Source organism: Bos javanicus, chromosome 23 (assembly GCF_032452875.1).
Source record: "Bos javanicus breed banteng chromosome 23, ARS-OSU_banteng_1.0, whole genome shotgun sequence".
Taxonomy (NCBI): Eukaryota; Metazoa; Chordata; class Mammalia; order Artiodactyla; family Bovidae; genus Bos; species Bos javanicus.
The window spans coordinates 52,135,734-52,154,776 of record NC_083890.1 but is presented as its reverse complement, the minus strand read 5'-3'; the positions used below and the strand labels follow the sequence as shown (position 1 = coordinate 52,154,776).

The following is a 19,043-nucleotide window of genomic DNA, read 5'->3' as shown; positions in this document are numbered from 1 at the left end:
GAAGGTAATTCAAACCGGAAGACTACGAATGGGAAAACCCTCACCAGTCTCAATAAGCCATGAGAACAGCCGGGCATCTGTTCTGGGGTAACTCGGGGTGGGGTGGTGGGGCCGGCCTGAATATGTGCCGTTTTTGAGACTCACAGTGAGTCTCCAGGAGTGTTTTGGTGGTCGTGAGGTCTGCAGGGTGACTGTGCATTTTCACGACCTGCTGTGCCAAGCTGGTCCGTGACCTCCACCGTCGCAGGCTGACAGCGTCACGCAGCTGAGCACCAGCCCAGAGCCCGGGCTGCACTGCTCCTGAGTGGGCCACGCTGGTCCTGAGCGGGCCGCGCCGGTCCTGAGCCCAGGCCGCATCGGTCCTGAGCGGGCCGCCCAGCCAAGCCCTCGGGAGCAAGAAGTAAACAGTGTGAAGCACAAACAGAATCAAAGACCATGTAAACAACCGCGCAAACCTCGCAGGGCCTCAGAGATCCTTGTAAAGACAGCAGGAGCTACAATTACGACTGTGAAGCAGTAATTACGGTAATTAACCCTAATGGGGGTGATTAAGCCGCTGAAGCACACAGCCTTCCCCAGACGTCCTTGGGGTTCAGGGAGCAAAGTACACAAACAGCCACAAGTCTCCCTCCCAGGTTTAGGGAGAAACCCCCAAAGATGCCCCTGGACTCCCGTTGGAGGGGCTCGCGCTCAGGGTGGGGAGGGTTAGGAACGGGCCCTGGCGGGTCCACGGCCATGGGGGTCACTGGTTTCCTGCCAGGGGCCTGCAGGGTGGCGGGGACCACGGACGAGAGCAGACTGGAGTTCGGGGGACCCTGGCCAGCGGGGCCCCGGGGGCGGACTCCCGCGTGGAGGGGACTCTGACTTTCACTGTGGACAGTGCTGGTACAAAGCATGCTCCTGCCTCCTGAACAGCCAGCCACAGCGTCGCCATGGAAACACGCTGAGGTCTGCTTTCAGGACGGGCTGCGGTCATTCCCGCAGGTGACGTGCTAAACCCCCTTCCCTCCAGCTCCACGCAAAAGAGGGGCTCCGCCTGGTCTTCTCCCGTCTCCCTCTGATGGCCTTGGGGTCCAGGGTGAAGCCACAAGGGTTGTGCTGTGCACGCCCCAGAGGAAGCCATGGGAACCTCGAGGGGAAGGCTCATGCAAGGACAGAGGGGGCGTGGACGCCCCCCAACCGCTGCCAGGTTTGGGGGAGGCCTGTGCACTCTCATGGGCCCAGCCCACCGGGCCACTGGCACCCCTACGTCCTGCCTGGAGGAGGCGGCTGCTTGGCACAGGGATGGGCACACATGCGCCCAGGGCAGGCGTGGCTCCTGCCCAGTTTCGGTGGTTTGGGGACCCACACCGCTGCCTCGGGCTCCAGAGGAATATGACGACAAACAAGCCCTTGTTTTCTAAACCGCACGGCTTCCCCTGACTGTGATCCGTTCCCAGACAGCCAGGCCTCGGGTCGGCACCGAGGCTGGCCGGCCGCGCCCCTCGGGGCCCCTCCCCAGGGCTGGGCGTTGCTGCCCCTCGTCCGCCTCAGGCCTCGGGCCCTCTGCTCTAGAACCTCCGTGAGCTTCTGTCCTTCCGTCCGGAGTTCCCGCCACAGCTTTGCTCTGACTTGCCAACCATGGTCTAAAGGGCTAGGAAGGGGGCTTCGGGGCTGGGCTGGACGTCAGCACCCTGAGGCCTCAGAGATTCTGTGTGGTTTTCTCCGCTTTTAATATGAAATTCCAAGAAATTTCCATCAGTGCCAACTACTAACAAAAGTTACGATCCATGGAGTGTCCACGAAGCAGCAGGTAGCATACAGTCACCCCTTGGTGTCTGATGGGGAGGTGGGTTCCAGGACCTCCGTGAAATCTAAAACCTGGGGATGCTTGAGACCCCTTCATATCACACGTGCCCTTCCCGTATTCATCCTCCCGTGCACGTCAAGTCACCTGGACGGCATGTAACGCCTAATGCAGTGTGAATGCTGCGTAGACTGCTGTAAATGCAACATGAACGCCTGTAAATGCTTGCCAGTGTGTAGGAAATTCAAGTTGTGCTCTTTGGAACTTTCTCGAATTTGTTTTCAAATATTTTCCATCCAGAGTTGGTTAAGTCTGTGAGTGCAGAACCCAGGGATATGGAAGTCTTCTTGTCTGTGTAGCACTCGCTTGATCCTCACAAAGGGAGGCAAGGAACTGCAGTTCAGAGATGCTACGTGACTTGACCCAACCCGTTGGCGAGCAGAGCCAACGGAGGTGGACGCCTGCGAGCAGTGACTGCTGGTCAGGGTGAGGGAGGATGGAGGGGTGGCGGGGTGTCAGGCGCCCCTGACAGAGGGGTGGAGCGCTGGCCCAGGCCCACCCCTGCCAGTGCACAGAGCAGGTACCACGGACCCGGGTGTGGCCACGTCCGGGGCGGCACCTCGGACCTGCAGCTGCTGGGTTGTCCTGGCGTCGCCCAGCCACAGTCCTCCCGGGAAGCAATTCAGTGAAGACCGGGTTGACGGACCTGCTCCCAGCACATCAGACAGACCCTCTGCTCCCCAACCCGCATCCCGGCTCCTTAGGGAGACTGGGCAGCCTGTGGACCTCTCCCTCCCGTCTGGCTTTGGGGGAAGACCCTAGACTATGACAAAAGGGACCTTCCCCAGACAGGACTTTCGGAATAAGGGGGAGAAATGGTTGGTCACGTGTTGAAGGGAACGAGCCCCTTCCTTCGTAACAACATTAACCCCCTGAGGTCAGCCTTCAGCCCCTCTGCTCTCTGATCTCCTGAGCCCCCCTCGCCCATGGGGCTGGCCTCTCCTTTGGGATGCATCTTCTGCAGCATCTCTTCTCCAAGGGTGTTCGGCAGCTGCATTAAGCAGTGAAGGCTGCTGCTGTCAGCCACGTCTCTGTGCCAGCCGCCCCCCAGGTCTCTGCCCGCCCCGGGTCTCCCCACCCGACGGGTCTCCACCCCCCACCCCTGCCTCCTCCACGTGTGGCTCCTCTCCCTCCACCCTCACCCCGGACGCGGGGCTGCGGGCCCCTGATGACTCGGCTCCATCCCGTGCAGCCACAGCCTGGCAGGGTCCTGACCTGGAGTTCTGGCCCCCTGACACCAAGGGCTCCGTTTGCCTGGTGGCAGACGCTCTGCGGGGCCCCGTTCCCAGCTTGGGGCCCAACCGCCCCTGCCCCCCTGCCCCGATCCCCACGAGGAAGAGACAGGGTGAACGACCAGCCCTAAAACGCTCCGCCTGTGACAGAGACCTCCCCCACAACCAGCACAGTCAGGACCTTGAATCCTCTGCACCCAGCACAGCAGTCCTGGGGCTCCAGTCACCACTGGTGATGCCCCCATGAAGCTGTCCTCGCGTAGGGGTTCCAGGGAACACAGAGTCTGGTGTGGCCACCTGACCCCCGACCTGGGCAGCAGGTTCACAGGTGCCTCTCACCCAGTGAGACAGGATCTAGGTGGTCGGAAGGGCTCTGTGAGGACAGGCGACAGGTGGGCGCCCAGTGGAGGAGGCACGTACTCAGGGCCCGTCACTGTTGCGTCCATCACCGCTGTCCAGAATACTCTCATTCAAACCCCGGAGTCCTCACTGTGTGATTCAGGCTGCACAGGAAGACGTTTAGAGCTACACTCCCTAGTTGGTTGATGGCAGCTTTTCCCAGTACAAGATAATAGCCTCACTGGCCTTGTAGCCGCATAAATTAACTCCTATTAAAATCCGGTAAATACAGTGAACCAAACAGACTCAGAAAGCGCTAACCCAGCTAACAGCCAGCCTTCCCCCTCAGGCCTCTAGTATCACTCCCTCGGATGAGGCTTACACACGAGGTAGGGGTTTAACCAGCCTCGCTGAGCCTCGCAGCCTCGAAACCCGAGGTCTCTGAGTGTCAGGGTGTGCAGACCGCCCAGCACCGGGCCTGTCAGGAAGGGGCTGTTGATAAAGCAGAGAAGGTGCACTGCAGGGACTGCTCATGTCAAGACTACACTGTTCTTAAAAATAAAAACAAAACCCTGTAATTAGAGCCTTGAAGTCGTGACTAAATCACTAAACACAGCCGGCAGACCACAGGAATGCATCTGGGGAACTCGCCTATTGAGTCCTTCATGTGACTCTCGTGCCCACATCCAGCGGTGACCTCGCCCGGCGAGGCTCTGGGTGCACACCGGTCCGGCTGCTCCTTGAACCCTCGGGAACAAAACGCTCGGAACCCTGGGGTGTGGCCTGTGCCCCCAGCTCCCCGGGCAGCTCGCCACGTTCACAGCCCGAAGCTGAACAGCAGAAATCACAGATGAGAGACGTCATCAGAAAGGCGAATCAGAGTCTGTTAGCTCCACGCACCACCACCCCCCGACCCCAAGCCCGTGGTTAAACACTTAACAACATTCCTTACAGATGTTTAATTTGGCCCAACTAACCCACAAAGCTTCAAGTCTAAAATTAGAACTACCTGAATCAGTCTTCTTACTAATGCACTTCTTTACAGGGACAGACCATTAAAGTGAAGTAGAATTTATTCCACTTTTAATTTTCTCATTTTTAATATGTATATATTTGTGTACATTTCAAGTTAATAAATATTTTTATGGGAGGAGAGAGGCCTGGTTCAAAATGAGAAGAACTAGGATCAATAAGGGACGCTGACTTCAGAGCACACTGAGTCACCTTCCTTATCCTGTGCCTCGCCTGGGCCCATGCCGAAGTCTCCAAATTTCTGTCTATTATTTAGTGATTGATTTGTTTTCTTTTTTTTCTTTCTGTTTTTCTCTCCTTTCTTTCTCACTCATCCTCCTCCTTGCTCTGGGAAGGGTTTAGGGTGATACCTGCATGCTGTGTGCTTGTGTGTTGAGTCACTCAGTCGTGTCTGACTCTGTGACCACGTGGACTGTAGCCCGCCAGGCTCCTCTGTCCATGGGATGCTTCAGGCAAGAATACTGGAGTGGGTTGCCATGCCCTCCTCCTGGGGACCTTCCCAACTCAGGGGTCACACACAGGTCTCCTGCATTGCAGGCGAGTTCTTTACTGTCTGAGCCCCCAGGGAATGTGAGTTTGTTGCAAACTGATGTACAAGGCTATCCTTTGTCCAAAGGTGGACAAAACACAGGAGTGAAGAGATAGCCGACGAAGACAGAGACACTAGGCAACGGTGATGAGAGCAGGAGCTACAATACTCACATAAAAAATGCGATGTAAAGGTATTTAAGAAAAATATAATAGTCACAAATAGTAGTAGTTAGCAAAAAAAAAAAAAAAAAAAAAACCACAGCAGGATTTGCTTCTTTCAGAATTAGACAGACCTAACAGAAAAATATGTTAGGATATTCTGATCATAACCCAATAAAATTAGAAGAATATGATAGAAAAAACCTTTGTTAGAAACTAAAATATCTCTTTGTAAATAATCCATTTAAAAATATTGAAAATCAATTTTTAAATTAAATCTATCTCCAAAACAATAAAAAAAAAATTTTATACTAAAACAGATGCGGCTAAAGCAGTGCTAACTATCTATCTTAAGATACGAGGGAGAAAGAGTGTGAGAAAAACTAACTGGGAGAATCAATAAAGACAGATATAAGCTGAAATTAAGAAAAATAAAAAAAAAATAGTAGAAAAGACAAATAAATCTTAGAACTGACTACTTGGAAAGACCATTAAAATAAATAATCCCTCCATGGACCTGATTAAGAAAAAGAAACATAAAAGAAATACACAAAACTCCGGAAGAATGTACACAGACACAAAAAATATAGGACTAATAAGTAAATGCATCCGTAACTCTGGGGCAATGAAGCTAAAACCTAAAAAATGTAGTGATTTTTCTAACAAACGCAAAATTTCCCCTTAAGAAGAAAAAAAGATGTGAGTTACTATATAAGAGACTCAGAGTGATTAAACATATACCTTCGAAAAGATCCCAGGCCAGCTGGCTTCAGAGCTGGGTCCAGTCTCATATTTCTGTACAGTGCCTATTAATGTAACATATATTCACATGTGGCGCATAAGAAGATGAAAATTTCCTTAATTCACTCTCTAAAGCTAGTCTATGTTTAATAACAATCTTTATAAGATTAACACAGTATCCAAAACACCCTGTAGACAAATAATATTTATGAATTAAAAAATTTTAAAGTAGTGAATAAAATGAACTCCTAAGTGTCTCAATAGAATAACAGAATAGGGTCAAATTAGTTTTAACCCAAGAATAAATGTGCATTTACTGTTTGAAGACAAAGCAACATAGCTTGTTAAACCCACGAGGAGAATCTCACAAGCACACAGCTGATGCTCTGAAGACGTCTTGTAAACACTCAAGGGCTGTTCTGCCCAAGTTCAGTTAAATGGGAATGGAAACTGAATGCATGCAACACAGTAGAGGACGAAGAATAACAGGCCTCCTTGTAAATGAAAAAGGCCGGGCACCTGCATCAGAGGCAGGGAGAATGCAGGGCCCTCTCACCAACTCAACACAGATAACCAGCGATCTGACACTGAAACGAGAAAAAGAAACAGCCCACACGAATACTGGTGGAGCGAAGGCAATTCATTCCTTGCTGGTGATGTGATTCTACAAAATTCAAAAGGAATCTGGAGGGGGAAAAAAATTAGAACTTGGAGGAAAAAAATTAGAATTAATCGAAGTTAACGAAGTATCCATATACAAGATAAACACAAAAATCTGTAACGATTTTTTTCTATACTGGTATTAAATAGCTAAACATAGATATTTGGGGAAATATTTAATTCTTAATAGAGAAGTCTATAGAATAGGAAAACATTCCATAAGAAATACTGTGCAGGTGATGTGAAGAATACCATAAAATCTTATCAGAAGTTCTTATCAAAAAACAAGTTCTGAGGAATGCAGACAATCTATTATGCTCTTGAGTGAGAAGAGTCAATCTGATAAATTTTCAATCATCGAAAAGTTAATAAATAATCTAAAAACTGCAATTTTAATCCTTTTGGATTGGTAGAAATGTAGGTTTAAGTTATCTTAATGTTCCTATGGAAAAATAACTGATCAAAGATAGCAAAGAAAAAAGTTTCCTGGTGTGTGGGGGATGCTGTGGGTTGGGGGTACTTGTCTTACCAGCTGCCAACACACACTATATGACCTGCACCATGATAAACACGATGAGATGACTCTGGCATGAAGACAAACAGACTAATGAAAAAACCAAATTCTTGAAACAGCTTAATTTATGTAAGAATATAATAAATGACATGACTGGCATTTCAGTTTGGTAGGTGGAGGTGGGTTTATTAAATAAATGAGACTGGCCACATGGTGATCCATCTGGAGGGACAGAGACTCACAGCACATGCAAAACGAACGCTGGTGAGAAAAGGACCTAAACGCACAGAGGAAACCAGTAACAATTTACAGTAAATCTCAGTACAATGCATTAAGGCCCGAGAGCGCAGAAAGAGCTACTACGGGAACAAAGGAGAAAGGAGGAGGGGTTCAGAATATATGCCCACACACCACACACACAGACACAGACACAGACACACACACACACACAGACACACAGACACACACAGACACAGACACACAGATACACACAGACACAGACAGACACAGACAGACACAGACAGACAGACACACACACACACAGACACACACACACAGACACACACAGACACAGACACACAGATACACACAGACACAGACAGACACAGACAGACACAGACAGACACAGACAGACACAGACACACAGACACACACAGAGACACACACACCACACAGGGACACACACACACCACACAATACACACACACACAGACACACAGAGACACACACACCACACTCACACACAGAGACACACACACACACAGACACACACACAGATACACACAGAGACATACACACCACACACAGACCCACACACATACACACACAGACACACGGTACACACACACATACCACACACACAGATACACACAGAGACACACACGCCACACACACAGAGACATTCACACCACACACAGAGACACACACACACCACACACAAAGACACACACCACACACACACACACATACACCACACACAGACACACAGTACACACACACAGATACAGAGACACACACACCACACAGACACACACCACACACACAGACACATACACACCACACACATACACACACCACACACAGATACACACAGAGACACACACACACACCCCCCACAGACATACACTTGTAAATACGCACACACCTAATCAACTACAGAAAAGAACTTCAACACGTAAGGCAAAAGTGGAGCATAAATAACATCGGTAGGCAGACGGCACACTGGGGCACACAGCTGTGGTGCAGCTTCTGAAAGGGACGGTGTGGACAAGCCAGCGCCCCACCACAGACAGGGGCACAAGCTTCCACAAGTGGTGAAGATGAGGAGAGACCCACAACCCATCGCGAAGTGGCCCAGGAAGTGAGGCGACTCAGAGACACACACGAGCAGCAACGCACGTGTGAGGAGGTCGGCCGCGCGGGGCGAGGACGGGCAGAGACCCCGCACGGCCCGCGGACACGACGACACCACCGCACGGGCTCAAGGTGGGGCCGCTGGGGCCTGCAACTGCCATCTGTGCCGGGGAGGGGAAGCTCGCACCCCTCAGCCAGGCCGCCCGCCTCCAGGGCTCCAGCCGGCAAAGTGAAACCACCAGGGACCGAAGCCTCTGCAGCTCAGGCGCTGCTGTGTTCATGGAGGTGGGCCGTCGGGAGAGAGCCAGACAGCCCCTCACAGAGCCATGTGAGCACGTGTGAGCACGTGTGAGCACGCACAGCACGGCATCACAGCCTCTCAGAGGAGGGCTGCGTGGCAGCGGCCCAGCAGGAGGATGACCTGGCTGAGGGGCACAGAGGGCAGTCCTGCTGGGACGCGGGCAGGGTCGGGACTCAGTCCTGCCGCTGCTGTGACCCAGGTGGACTCTGTTCCAAGGACGCCACAGGGAGCAGGTCCAGGTGAGAGGCTCTAAAGGAAGCTGGATGAACCCATAGCGGGTCAGAAGGGTCGTCTGGGGATTGGCCAGAAGGGATTGAGTAATAAGACGTCTTCCAATTTCCACTGGGCAAAGCTCTTTCTTTGGTGTCTCCTAAGTCCTGACCATGCTAAGTCCTCTAATCAGAAGCCAGATAAGGGCTTGTCCAATTTCTTCAACTAGTCTTCTAAAAAAAGAAAAAAAAAATTACAGGTAGACAATGCACAATGAATATTGTAACGTGACTTACAGAACACTGAATTATTTGTAAAGACATTCTCAGTGGTGTCAATGCTGAGAAATTCTGGAAGAGAGACAGAGATGTAGGCAAGTCAGTTCACAGGTAAGTAGGTAGGTGGGTAGGTAGGTAGGTGGGTGGATATGTGGATGAGTGGGATGATGGATGGATGAGACCAGGCCCCAGAAGCTACTCTGACTCAAAAGACTGACTCAAAGCCTAATGCTTATCCTTCCAGTTTCGGTGTGATCTTGTCCTGTGGCTCCTGGTCAGGTCATTCAAATATAAGGTGTCTTTCTAAGCAGGTAATAACGCAGTCAGTCATTACTTAGGAATAACCTAGTAATACTGAGGGGTAATGTGGAAGCTTATAGAAATGGCAACACCTGCCATGATCTACAGCATAGCTATGCGAGAGGAGAAAGAAGCAAACACGAGAAATTATTTCAAGATTCTGAGGCTGATTAGAAGAGTAATGACACCGTTCATGGAAATAAAGGACTTGAAAAGGGAAACCGGTCACGCTGCTGTGTCTTCAGGTGCGTTGAGTGTACCCTCGGAGATCCAGACAGCAGGCAGCAGAGATGAGCGTCTCCAATCCGAAGTCGTATCTGAAGTCGCGAGACAGAGACGGTCACCAGGAACAAGACAGTGGGAACACTGATAGGAGCATGGACCCTGGAGAGCAGCCCCTGGGAGGAGCCTGAGGAAAGGGGGTCCGTCAGGAGACGAGGACAGGAATCTGGAAGGCACAGAGGCTCGGGGAGAAGAGAATTCGAAGCCCAGAGTGTGGCTTCAGTGCCAAGTGCTACCAGGAGACGGAGAGCAAGGAAGGGGGAGGAAGGATCAGACACTCTGAAGCATTCCTGGGAGCCTCTACAAGAGCAACTGAGCAGGTGATTAAGGGGTCGTTAATCATCAGAATGTCTTCCCTGGTGGCTCAGTGGTGAAAAATCTGCCTGCCAATGCAGGGGACACAGGTTTAACCCCTGGTTTGGGAAGATCCCCTGGAGGAGGAAGTGGCAGCCCACTCCAGTATTCTTGCCTGGAGAATCCCATGGACAGAGGAGCCTGGAGGGCTATGGTCCGTGGGGTCGCAAAGGGTCAGACGTGACTGAGTGACTAAACAATAATTCTTAAACGGAGACATTCTAGGGAGGCCGATGGCTTGAGGAGCGGACCATGGCATGTGTCCCAGACAGGGGCTGGTTGAGCAAAATAAGAGCTATTTAAATATGCCCTTTCGGAGAAAGCGATGGCACCCCACTCCAGTACTCTTGCCTGGAAAATCCCATGGACAGAGGAGCCTGGTGGGCTACAGTCCATGGGGTCACTAAGAGTCGGACACGACTGAGCGACTTCACTTTCACTTTTCACTTTCATGCATTGGAGGAGGAAATGGCAACCCACTCCAGCGTTCTTGCCTGGAGAATCCCAGGGACGCGGGAGCCTGGTGGGCTGCCGTCTATGGGGTCATGCAGAGTCGGACAGGACTGAAGCGACTTAGCAGCAGCAAATATGCCCTTTAAAGTATGTGGGAGGGGAATAGTTGATTAAAAAGTGATCTCAATTGAATGAATTGCTCTTCTAAGAACAGAAGGGGAAAACAAGGAATGAGCGTGACTATTTGAAATGTGAAAGCAACCAATCAATACACATCATCCAAGAGGGATCAAGTACTTGAACATATTTCCTTATCTGCCAAACAACAACTTTAGGAACTATTTCCAATTACCAAAAAAAAGCTACAAAAAGAACTGGATAGCAACAAAGACAATGCTCTCAGTGTGTGTTACACTAACATCTGTAGAAGTTGTTCCTACTTTCCTTTTCAGATTAGATTTTACAGCTTCCAGGAGAAACTTACGCAAGATGTTTGGCATAAACTTGCCAATCAATGCTTACATTTCAAAAGCAAGAGTAATGAGTTAGCTCAGTAAACTTGCTTTGATGCCAAGGGGGGAAATGGTAACAGTGACCTGAGGAGGTTCCAGTGACTGATAATCTACATGAAAGAAACGTGATGCAACACGGGCTGTAATGGCTGCTGGCAGTCAGAGCAGCAGAGCGACTCGTCTGCTGCTTTGGCAAGGCTCGCCCCGAGTTCAGTTACGTAAACATCCTTTGTCAAACTCATTACAGAGTCGAGAAGCCCAAATCCAACCCCTGTAATTGCAAAAGTATTTTCCACACTCTTAGCAGAACGTAGAAACTGGGTCAAGGATAATCACCACTCAGATTTGAAACAAAACTTTGCAGCTGTCCACTTTTTTCAAGCACACCTTATTCCCAGAAGCATTTATCGCTGAATTTCTTTTCTTTATAGATATGTAGCCTGTCTTAAAATTCATGGTAGAAAATGACCAGAACACGAGAGCATGTGGCACAAATAAAGACCACAGAGACTCCCAGGCACGGCTTCCTGGGCACGAGCACATATGGACAACAGTCCGTATCAGAGGGCAGGGGGTAGGGGAGCTGGAGCTCCTTCAGCCCAGTGTCCCCGACAGCTCGCAGGAGCTGAGCAAACCCACCAACGCCAGCGCACTGACTCCCTGAAACATTCCTTTAACCCTGAGTGTAGAGGAGCTAGGACAGAGTCCTGATGACTTTGTCCTCAGAATTTTGGAATTACCCTGAAGGTTGGCATAGATTTCGTTAATAATAATAGTCAATAAACAATAACAGCAATAATCATAACTGTGGGTTTGCCCTTGTTTGCCTCAAATCACTTTTGGAGAAAATAGCGATAAGTTTCAAACCTCTCGATTTCTGGCGTGAGCTCATCCGAGTAAGTATGGTCTCACTTCCCTCGAGACCTTGAGAGAGAAAAGAGCCCCCTGACGCCTGTCTAGGAGAACTGCTACATCTCCCAGAGGCGTCTGCACTTCAGAGAGGGAGTGAGTCAACCCCGAGTGAGGGGAGAGGAAACCGAAGACGCAGCCCGTGGCCCAGGACGGCAGGACACTCAGAGAGAGCATTCGACGAGCGTCCGACGAGCGGCTCCCCCAACCTTGAGGCCAGCTCGCCGCACTCCTGGCTCCCCTCCTCCTGAGGATTTCAGGAAAGAGGACTTCCTGAGTAGCCAGCTCCACCTGCTTATACGACCCCTGGGGAAAGCCTCCAGCCAGGCCGCCCCTAGGACTGCGGGAGCCGAAGCCTCTGGCCGGTCTCTCTCTCTGTCCGTCCGAGGGGAGGGGACCTCACGGGCATCCAGGCAGTACCCACGCTGTTCCCCACGCTGTTCCCCTCGCTGTTCCAGGCCCCCGGGAGGCACTGTGACTAATAGAGACGAAATCCCCGCCCCACGGGCCTGGCACTCTAACAGGGCAGAAGGAGAAGCAGGCGTGCGCACCCAGAGCGTGCGGTGTCGGGCGCTCGGGGCCAGGCAGAGAGCAAAGCGCTCGAAGGGCAGAGTGGGGGCTGGCATCCTGGGGCCCGAGGAAGTGAGGCGAACAAGCCGTGGGGTACGTGAGCGGCAGGTGGAAAGGCCCGGGGGAGGAGATCCCAGGCAGGAACATGGGCGGTAAAAGTCCAAGGCCCGGCCCAGCGGGAGAGCAGGAGGGCTGGTCCGCAGAGGAGCAGGCCCAGGGCCCCAGGGCTGGGGCCAGGGCAGGAACTTGACTGGGTCCTGGGGATGGGGAGCCCTGGTCAGGAGGGGGCCTGACTTAACGCACATGGGAACGGGCACACTGGCTGAGGCTGAAGAAATCAGACTGGGGTGGGGCTCAGGGTGCCGCGGGGTCCTTGCAGGGGACCAGCCCCAGTGACCTTGGGTGACCTTGGCAGCACGGGCCACAGCAGCGAGGTTGGGGGGAGCGGTTCCAGGTAGGGTCCCCGGGACCCAGGGCCAGAGCAGCAGCGCCGTGCAGGAGGGAAGGCAGCAGGGACGGGCACCACCCTGGTGGGCTCGCAGTCACCGAGCTGACAACAGCAGGAGACTGGGGGCGCCTGGGGTCTGCGGGGCCAGGCTCAGGCGGAAAGTGCCAGAGGAACGCGGGCAAGGGCACTGCCTGGGGTGTGGGATTCCAAGGGGCTGGGCGCTCTCAGGTGGGAGCCGCCACAAGGCAAGGCGAGCTCTGACTCCCCCAGCCGGCCGTGCGGTGGACGCGGGGCAGACGGCGCCGCGGCTGCTGCCACACACCACGGGTTAGCGCCGCGCCGGGAGGGGAGAGCCCGGGAGGAGAGGGGCTGGGGCTTCTGGGACAGCACCTCACGGCCACGGCCCAGGGTCTCAGCTGTGCTCCTCACGCCCGGGGCTGTGAGCCGGCATGGAGGGGCCCTGCGCTCAGGGGACATGCTGCCCTGCGGCCTGCGAAGGGCCAGCAGCACAGCACCCCAGGACTCACCACCAGACAAAAAGATGTCCAAACGTCCCTGGGGCAGGTCAACCCAGCCAGAGCCTCTGCCCTCCCCGGCCCCTGGGGGCCGTGCCCCTCCCCCTATTCGGCACCCACAGGAGCCCTGGGAGAGATGAGAGCGGACCCCACGCAGGACTGGCGTCCCCAGAGCCGGTACGACCCCCGCTCCAGAAGCCCCCACAGGGACTCACGGCTGCCCTGGGGCCCGCGGGCTCACCGAGAAGCTTCTAGGACAAAGGCACAAGCCGGGAACGTGACACCCAGGTCTCCATCAGGCCAGATGACTGCCCGCCACGGGGCTCCCAGAGAGGGCTGATGTGTCCCCCTCATGGCCTCGCAGATTCTGCGTGGAGCAGGGTGCTCACCACCACCCGGCCGTGACGCGGGACAAACACACAGACCTGGGCAAACAGCCCGCCTGGGCCGCGGGCTGGCCAAGAGCCCACCACCCCCACAGGCCCGACCCCCCTCCTGCAGGCGCCCTGGCCCCAGGCGGACTCACTGATCCCCACATGACAATGCCATCACCCTGAAATCTGTGTGTTTAGAAAGGAAAAGCCACTCGCACATACAAACATAATCACACACCACTTCCTTGAAGCGACCAGAAGGGCTGGGTCTTGAGCAAACAGTGTCTGTTGGGAAGCCCACTGGCCAAGGTTAACCATTGATGGGCGAGCTGGTCTCGTCCAACTTGGGGCAACTCTCAGAGCAGAGAGCAAAGGACCCACCAAAGCCGCATCTAGGAGGTGGCGCCCTGGGCCTGCTCCGAAAGAGCAGCTTTCCAGGAGGGCTTTGTCAGAAGATGGGGCCTGGGGGCGGGGAACCCCAGCTCTGGCCTTCTCTGACCAGGGTCCATCCGTCCTCGAGTTTCGTCTGAAATCACACTTCAGATGCGGCAGATCAACACCCACAAAGGCCTTTATCAAGCAGACTTGGACACACGGAGCACCCCGCCCACTGGCCCGTCTCACACCTTTATCGGCTGGACGGCCATCGTGGCTGGCTCTTTCAAAGGTCGGGCGAGAGAAACAGAGGCTGTGAGACCAGAGGTCAATGAAACATCCTCCAAAGGGGAGTGTGGTGGGGGACATTCGACTGAAACCACGCTGCGGTGACCCTGGAGCTGGGCCCCAGCCCCCAGCCCGACGCCCACCTAATGGGCTCCTGTACGTTTCCAGCCTGGAGTCACCCGGTTCTTGGCAGGAAGAGCTGAGCCTCCAGGCGACAGTTGCGGGCACCAAGCAGGGTGTTTTGCATCATCTCCCTTTCAAGATGCATACTTTCCAGATGAGCCCAGAGCCACGCTTCTCCAAACACTTCATCCCCCGGGGCCGAGGGAGGGCCCCTGCTCTCTCTGCTCAGTGGCTCTGCACCCGGTCCTTTCCTGCTTTCTTCCCTGCGTGTGAACCGTGGAGCTGGAAAGGAGAAGATGTTTTCTAGGCAAAACAGTTCTGGGCAAAAAAAAGAATGTTTTCATCTGCAGCTGGGGCTGCCCTGAAGGATGCTAGGCAGGGGACCAGAGAAGGTTCAGGGGTCTCTGGGGACGCTGGGCCCCCGGTGGGGAGCGAGGGCGGGTCTTCCACCCACCTCTGCAGGTAAACGGTTTCCACGCTTGCCATGAACCCAGCTCCAGCTGCAGACTTGGGAGAGGAGACAGAATCTACGGTAGACGCTCATTCCTCTGAGAAGATCTGTGTGCCTCCCGTGTGTCAGGCCCTCCATCTAGCAGGAAAGGCCCCAGTGTCCAGGCTTCAGCCTCAGCACCGCTGGCCTTTGGAGCAGCTGGGCCTGTATCCAGGGGCTGCCCTGTGTTCCAGCTGCTCTGCAGCACCCCGACCTCTACCCCTGCCCCCCAAATTGTGACAACAAAAAACGTCTCCAGATATTCACCAGTGTTTTCTGGAGAACAAACTCATGGCCCCCAGCCCCCGCCTCCCTGCCCTTGACCAAGGACATAGACAAATAGTTGTAACATTGTATAAAAAATTTAGTGGTAAAGTTACATAAAAGACTGAGTTACACAAAAGAAAGTCTAAGCCTCTTTGCCTGCGTGAGAAACTGCACAGAAGTGTAAGGCATCTGTGGGCACAGAGTGGAGACGGCCAGGGAGCCTGAGACAGAAGCAAGGCCACACCCGGAAGGATGGAGACCCTCGCTGCCTCTGAAAACGATGGCTATGCGTGCACTGCTGCCATTAAACTACCATTGCAGAGTCTCCTTCTGTTCAAGGAGACTGTCTCATGCAGAGGACGCAGCAAAGGCCAAGCTCTACGGTGCACTCTTGACAGGCAGCCTGAAATGGGTGTAATGAAGGCTGTGACCCTAATGTGAGTGATTCACTCCTTAACAGGCAGGAAGGCTGCTCTTCAGAGGACATTTATTCATTGCCCACTGACTTCATAAAGTTCACGGCAGTATTCCTAGTACTTCTACAATTAACCTTTAGTCATGCCGCTTTCTTACGGAAGAATCACTTAGATGGAACATAAAACTCGTGTGTGGAGGCTCAGCCTTTGATATGGCTGGTGCGCTGTCCACACAGGACTGACGAGGTACCATTGTGAAATTCTGAGAGGGATGAAATTCTCTGTGATGTTGGAGACAGAAAAATCATTAAGTTTTGCTGTCTGAGCTGTGGTGCCTTCAGTTTAATTGTTGGTGGTAAATCCCTTAGCTGAGTGATTCCTTTAAGGACGACTGTTGTATTAGGACAAATGGAGGTATTCCGAGGCCTGGCGAGTGCGCTCCAGGGTGTGAAAGGCCTGAACATCTGATCAAATCGTAGGCTTAATCCCCTAATTGCCCACTGAGAACGGCTTCGGGAGTAATTACAGAACCTAGTCCTATTCACCGGCACAGCTAATCCTTTCTAGAATCTCACGGAGCTCTTTGGCTCAACAATGTCCTGAGGCTGAGGTTGCCACGAGATTGATAGACACTTGCTTTAAAATACAGCCCTGGACATATACACACAACAAACATACTTGCTTTCAAAGCGCTCGCTGCATTTAAGTAAGCATTGACTCAGGAATTTTTGCCTGACTCCTCGGGTGTGTAACCGAGCCCTTTCTTCTCGGGGGTGAGGGGTGAACTCTTGTGAAGGTCAGACAGACTGGTGTACCTTAGACGTCAGCACCTCTGAGAAGTCGTTGCTAAAGACCAAACTGAGGTCAGACAGCCTCACTGCTGCGCCCCGAGGGTCCTGGGCCTCCTTCCTCCAGGCAGGTGCTGGACCCTGGTGTTTTAGAGCAGAGAACAAGCCTCCAGCAGGGAAATCCCTGGGAAACAGTGAGGTCTCTGCTGACCTTGACACAGGGGTGGCCAGAGAAATCTGGGTGGGCTTCATGGAAACGGTGAGCTAAAGCAGGAATGTCTTAGATCACTTTTCAAAGAGTCTCCACGGACTGCCCCCTGGGCCAAGCAAACCTGGAGCCACGCACAGTGGACTCAGTGCTAAGTTGGTGGATGGAGCCCTAGAATGAGCAAGCCCAGAGGGAAGAGTACATGGTTGCATCTTTAACACAAAAAAAGCAGACAGGTCAGCTCTGGTAAAAGCTTGCGGCGTTTTCTTTGGAACCCCCGACCCCTGATTTCTCTGTTTTGGTACTTTCCATCAAAAGTTGCTTCTCCAAAACCATCCAGTCAGATGGGTGATGACTGCAGTTCATTCTGGGGTGAAACTGAGCCGAAGGTGTAAGATGGCAACGGATGTGGGAGGGTTCCCGGAAGGAGACTCACTGGGGAGAGAGCGGGCCGGGGCTGCAGGCAGGGCTGCCCGCGGGCTCATCGTCGTTACTCGGTTTAGGTTGTGCCGGCCATGATGGGGGCGAGGCTGCCGTTCAGGGAAGCTGACCCTTGCCTCCCGGGCTCCACAGGCGGGGGACGGTGGCTCAGGAGCTGGCTGTGCCGAGCACAAGGCGCAGGAGCGGCCCTTGGTCTGCAGCGCTGGCCACTGCTGGTCCCCTTGGAGAGTGGCCTCGGTCGCGTCGTGACCTTGCTCCCCGTCCGTGATGTCACCGTAGGACTTTCCCGGCTCTGCAAGATGGGAAGGTGGACTGTTCAGGCTGCCTGGAAGGTCAGCACATTTTAATATCTTATTTTTCTTCCAAAATTGGCCCAAGTCAGTTTCTGCTGCAGCTGAGAATGTCGCCTGGAGGAGGGATGACCCAAGAATGGCTCCCCAGGTGACCTCAGGGGTGGGACCCAGGATGTGACAGAGGCTAACGCAGTGAGGGTCACCACCTCCCACCTCACAGCTCAGTCTTCTGCTTGAGCATCATGAGTCCTTGCAGTCCAGGGTGGCGGGGGCGGGGGTTGAGGGTGAGTGGGGAAGGTGGGGTCCAGTCTTCTGGGCGCGTATGGCACCCCCTGCCTCCGGCTCTCAGCTCACATGCACTCCGTCCCCTGCACAACCCCAAGGTCCTACATCCAAATGCCAGCCCAGTGCCAGCCCAGGGCAGGAGCCCAAAGGGTGGGAGTGTCTGGGGGGATGAGGGTGCTGGATGTCCGGAGACGTGGGTCAGACATGAGGCACCAATCCGCCCTTCACACACATGACCTTGACATGTCATAAGACCTGACACCATCCCAGAGTGCTCCCCAGAGGACCGCAGTGAGGTTCTGACACCATCCCAGAGTGCTCCCCAGAGGACTGCAGTGAGGATCTGACACCATCCCAGATGCCCCCCAGAGGACTGCAGTGAGGATCTGACACCCATCCCAGATGCCCCCCAGAGGACTGCAGTGAGGTCCTGACACCCATCCCAGAGTGTCCCCCCCAGAGGACCGAAGTGAGGTTCTGACACCATCCCAGAGTGCTCCCCAGAGGACTGCAGTGAGTTTCTGACACCATCCCAGAGTGCTCCCCAGAGGACTGCAGTGAGGATCTGACACCATCCCAGAGTGCTCCCCAGAGGACTGCAGTGAGGTTCTGACACCATCCCAGAGTGCTCCCCAGAGGACTGCAGTGAGGATCTGACACCATCCCAGAGTGCTCCCCAGAGGACTGCAGTGAGGATCTGACACCATCCCAGATGCCCCCCAGAGGACTGCAGTGAGGATCTGACACCCATCCCAGATGCCCCCCAGAGGACGGCAGTGAGGATCTGACACCCATCCCAGAGTGTCTCCCCCAGAGGACCGCAGTGAGGTTCTGACACCATCCCAGAGTGTCCCCCCCCCAGAGGACCACAGTGAGGTTCTGACACCATCCCAGAGTGTCCCCCCCAGAGGACTGCAGTGAGGTTCTGACACCATCCCAGAGTGTCTCCCCCCCAGAGGACCGGAGTGAGGTTCTGACACCATCCCAGAGTGTCCCCCCCAGAGGACCGGAGTGAGGTCCTGACACCATCCCAGAGTGTCCCCCCCCGCCAGAGGACCACAGTGAGGTCCTGACACCATCCCAGAGTGCCCCCCCAGAGGACTGCAGTGAGGTCCTGACACCCATCCCAGAGTGTCACCCCAGAGAGGACCGCAGT

General features: G+C 53.8%; 1 long non-coding RNA gene across 1 annotated transcript; it reads right to left on the bottom strand.

The window, feature by feature from the left end:
• Positions 1 to 355: 355 nt before the first annotated feature.
• LOC133236814 (uncharacterized) lies at positions 356 to 18,593 on the bottom strand. Its single transcript, XR_009733054.1, has 4 exons — positions 15,154 to 18,593; positions 14,720 to 14,981; positions 5,881 to 5,945; positions 356 to 4,247 (listed from the first exon to the last, which is right to left on the bottom strand). It is a non-coding gene; the product is annotated as an uncharacterized LOC133236814 (long non-coding RNA).
• Positions 18,594 to 19,043: the final 450 nt, after the last annotated feature.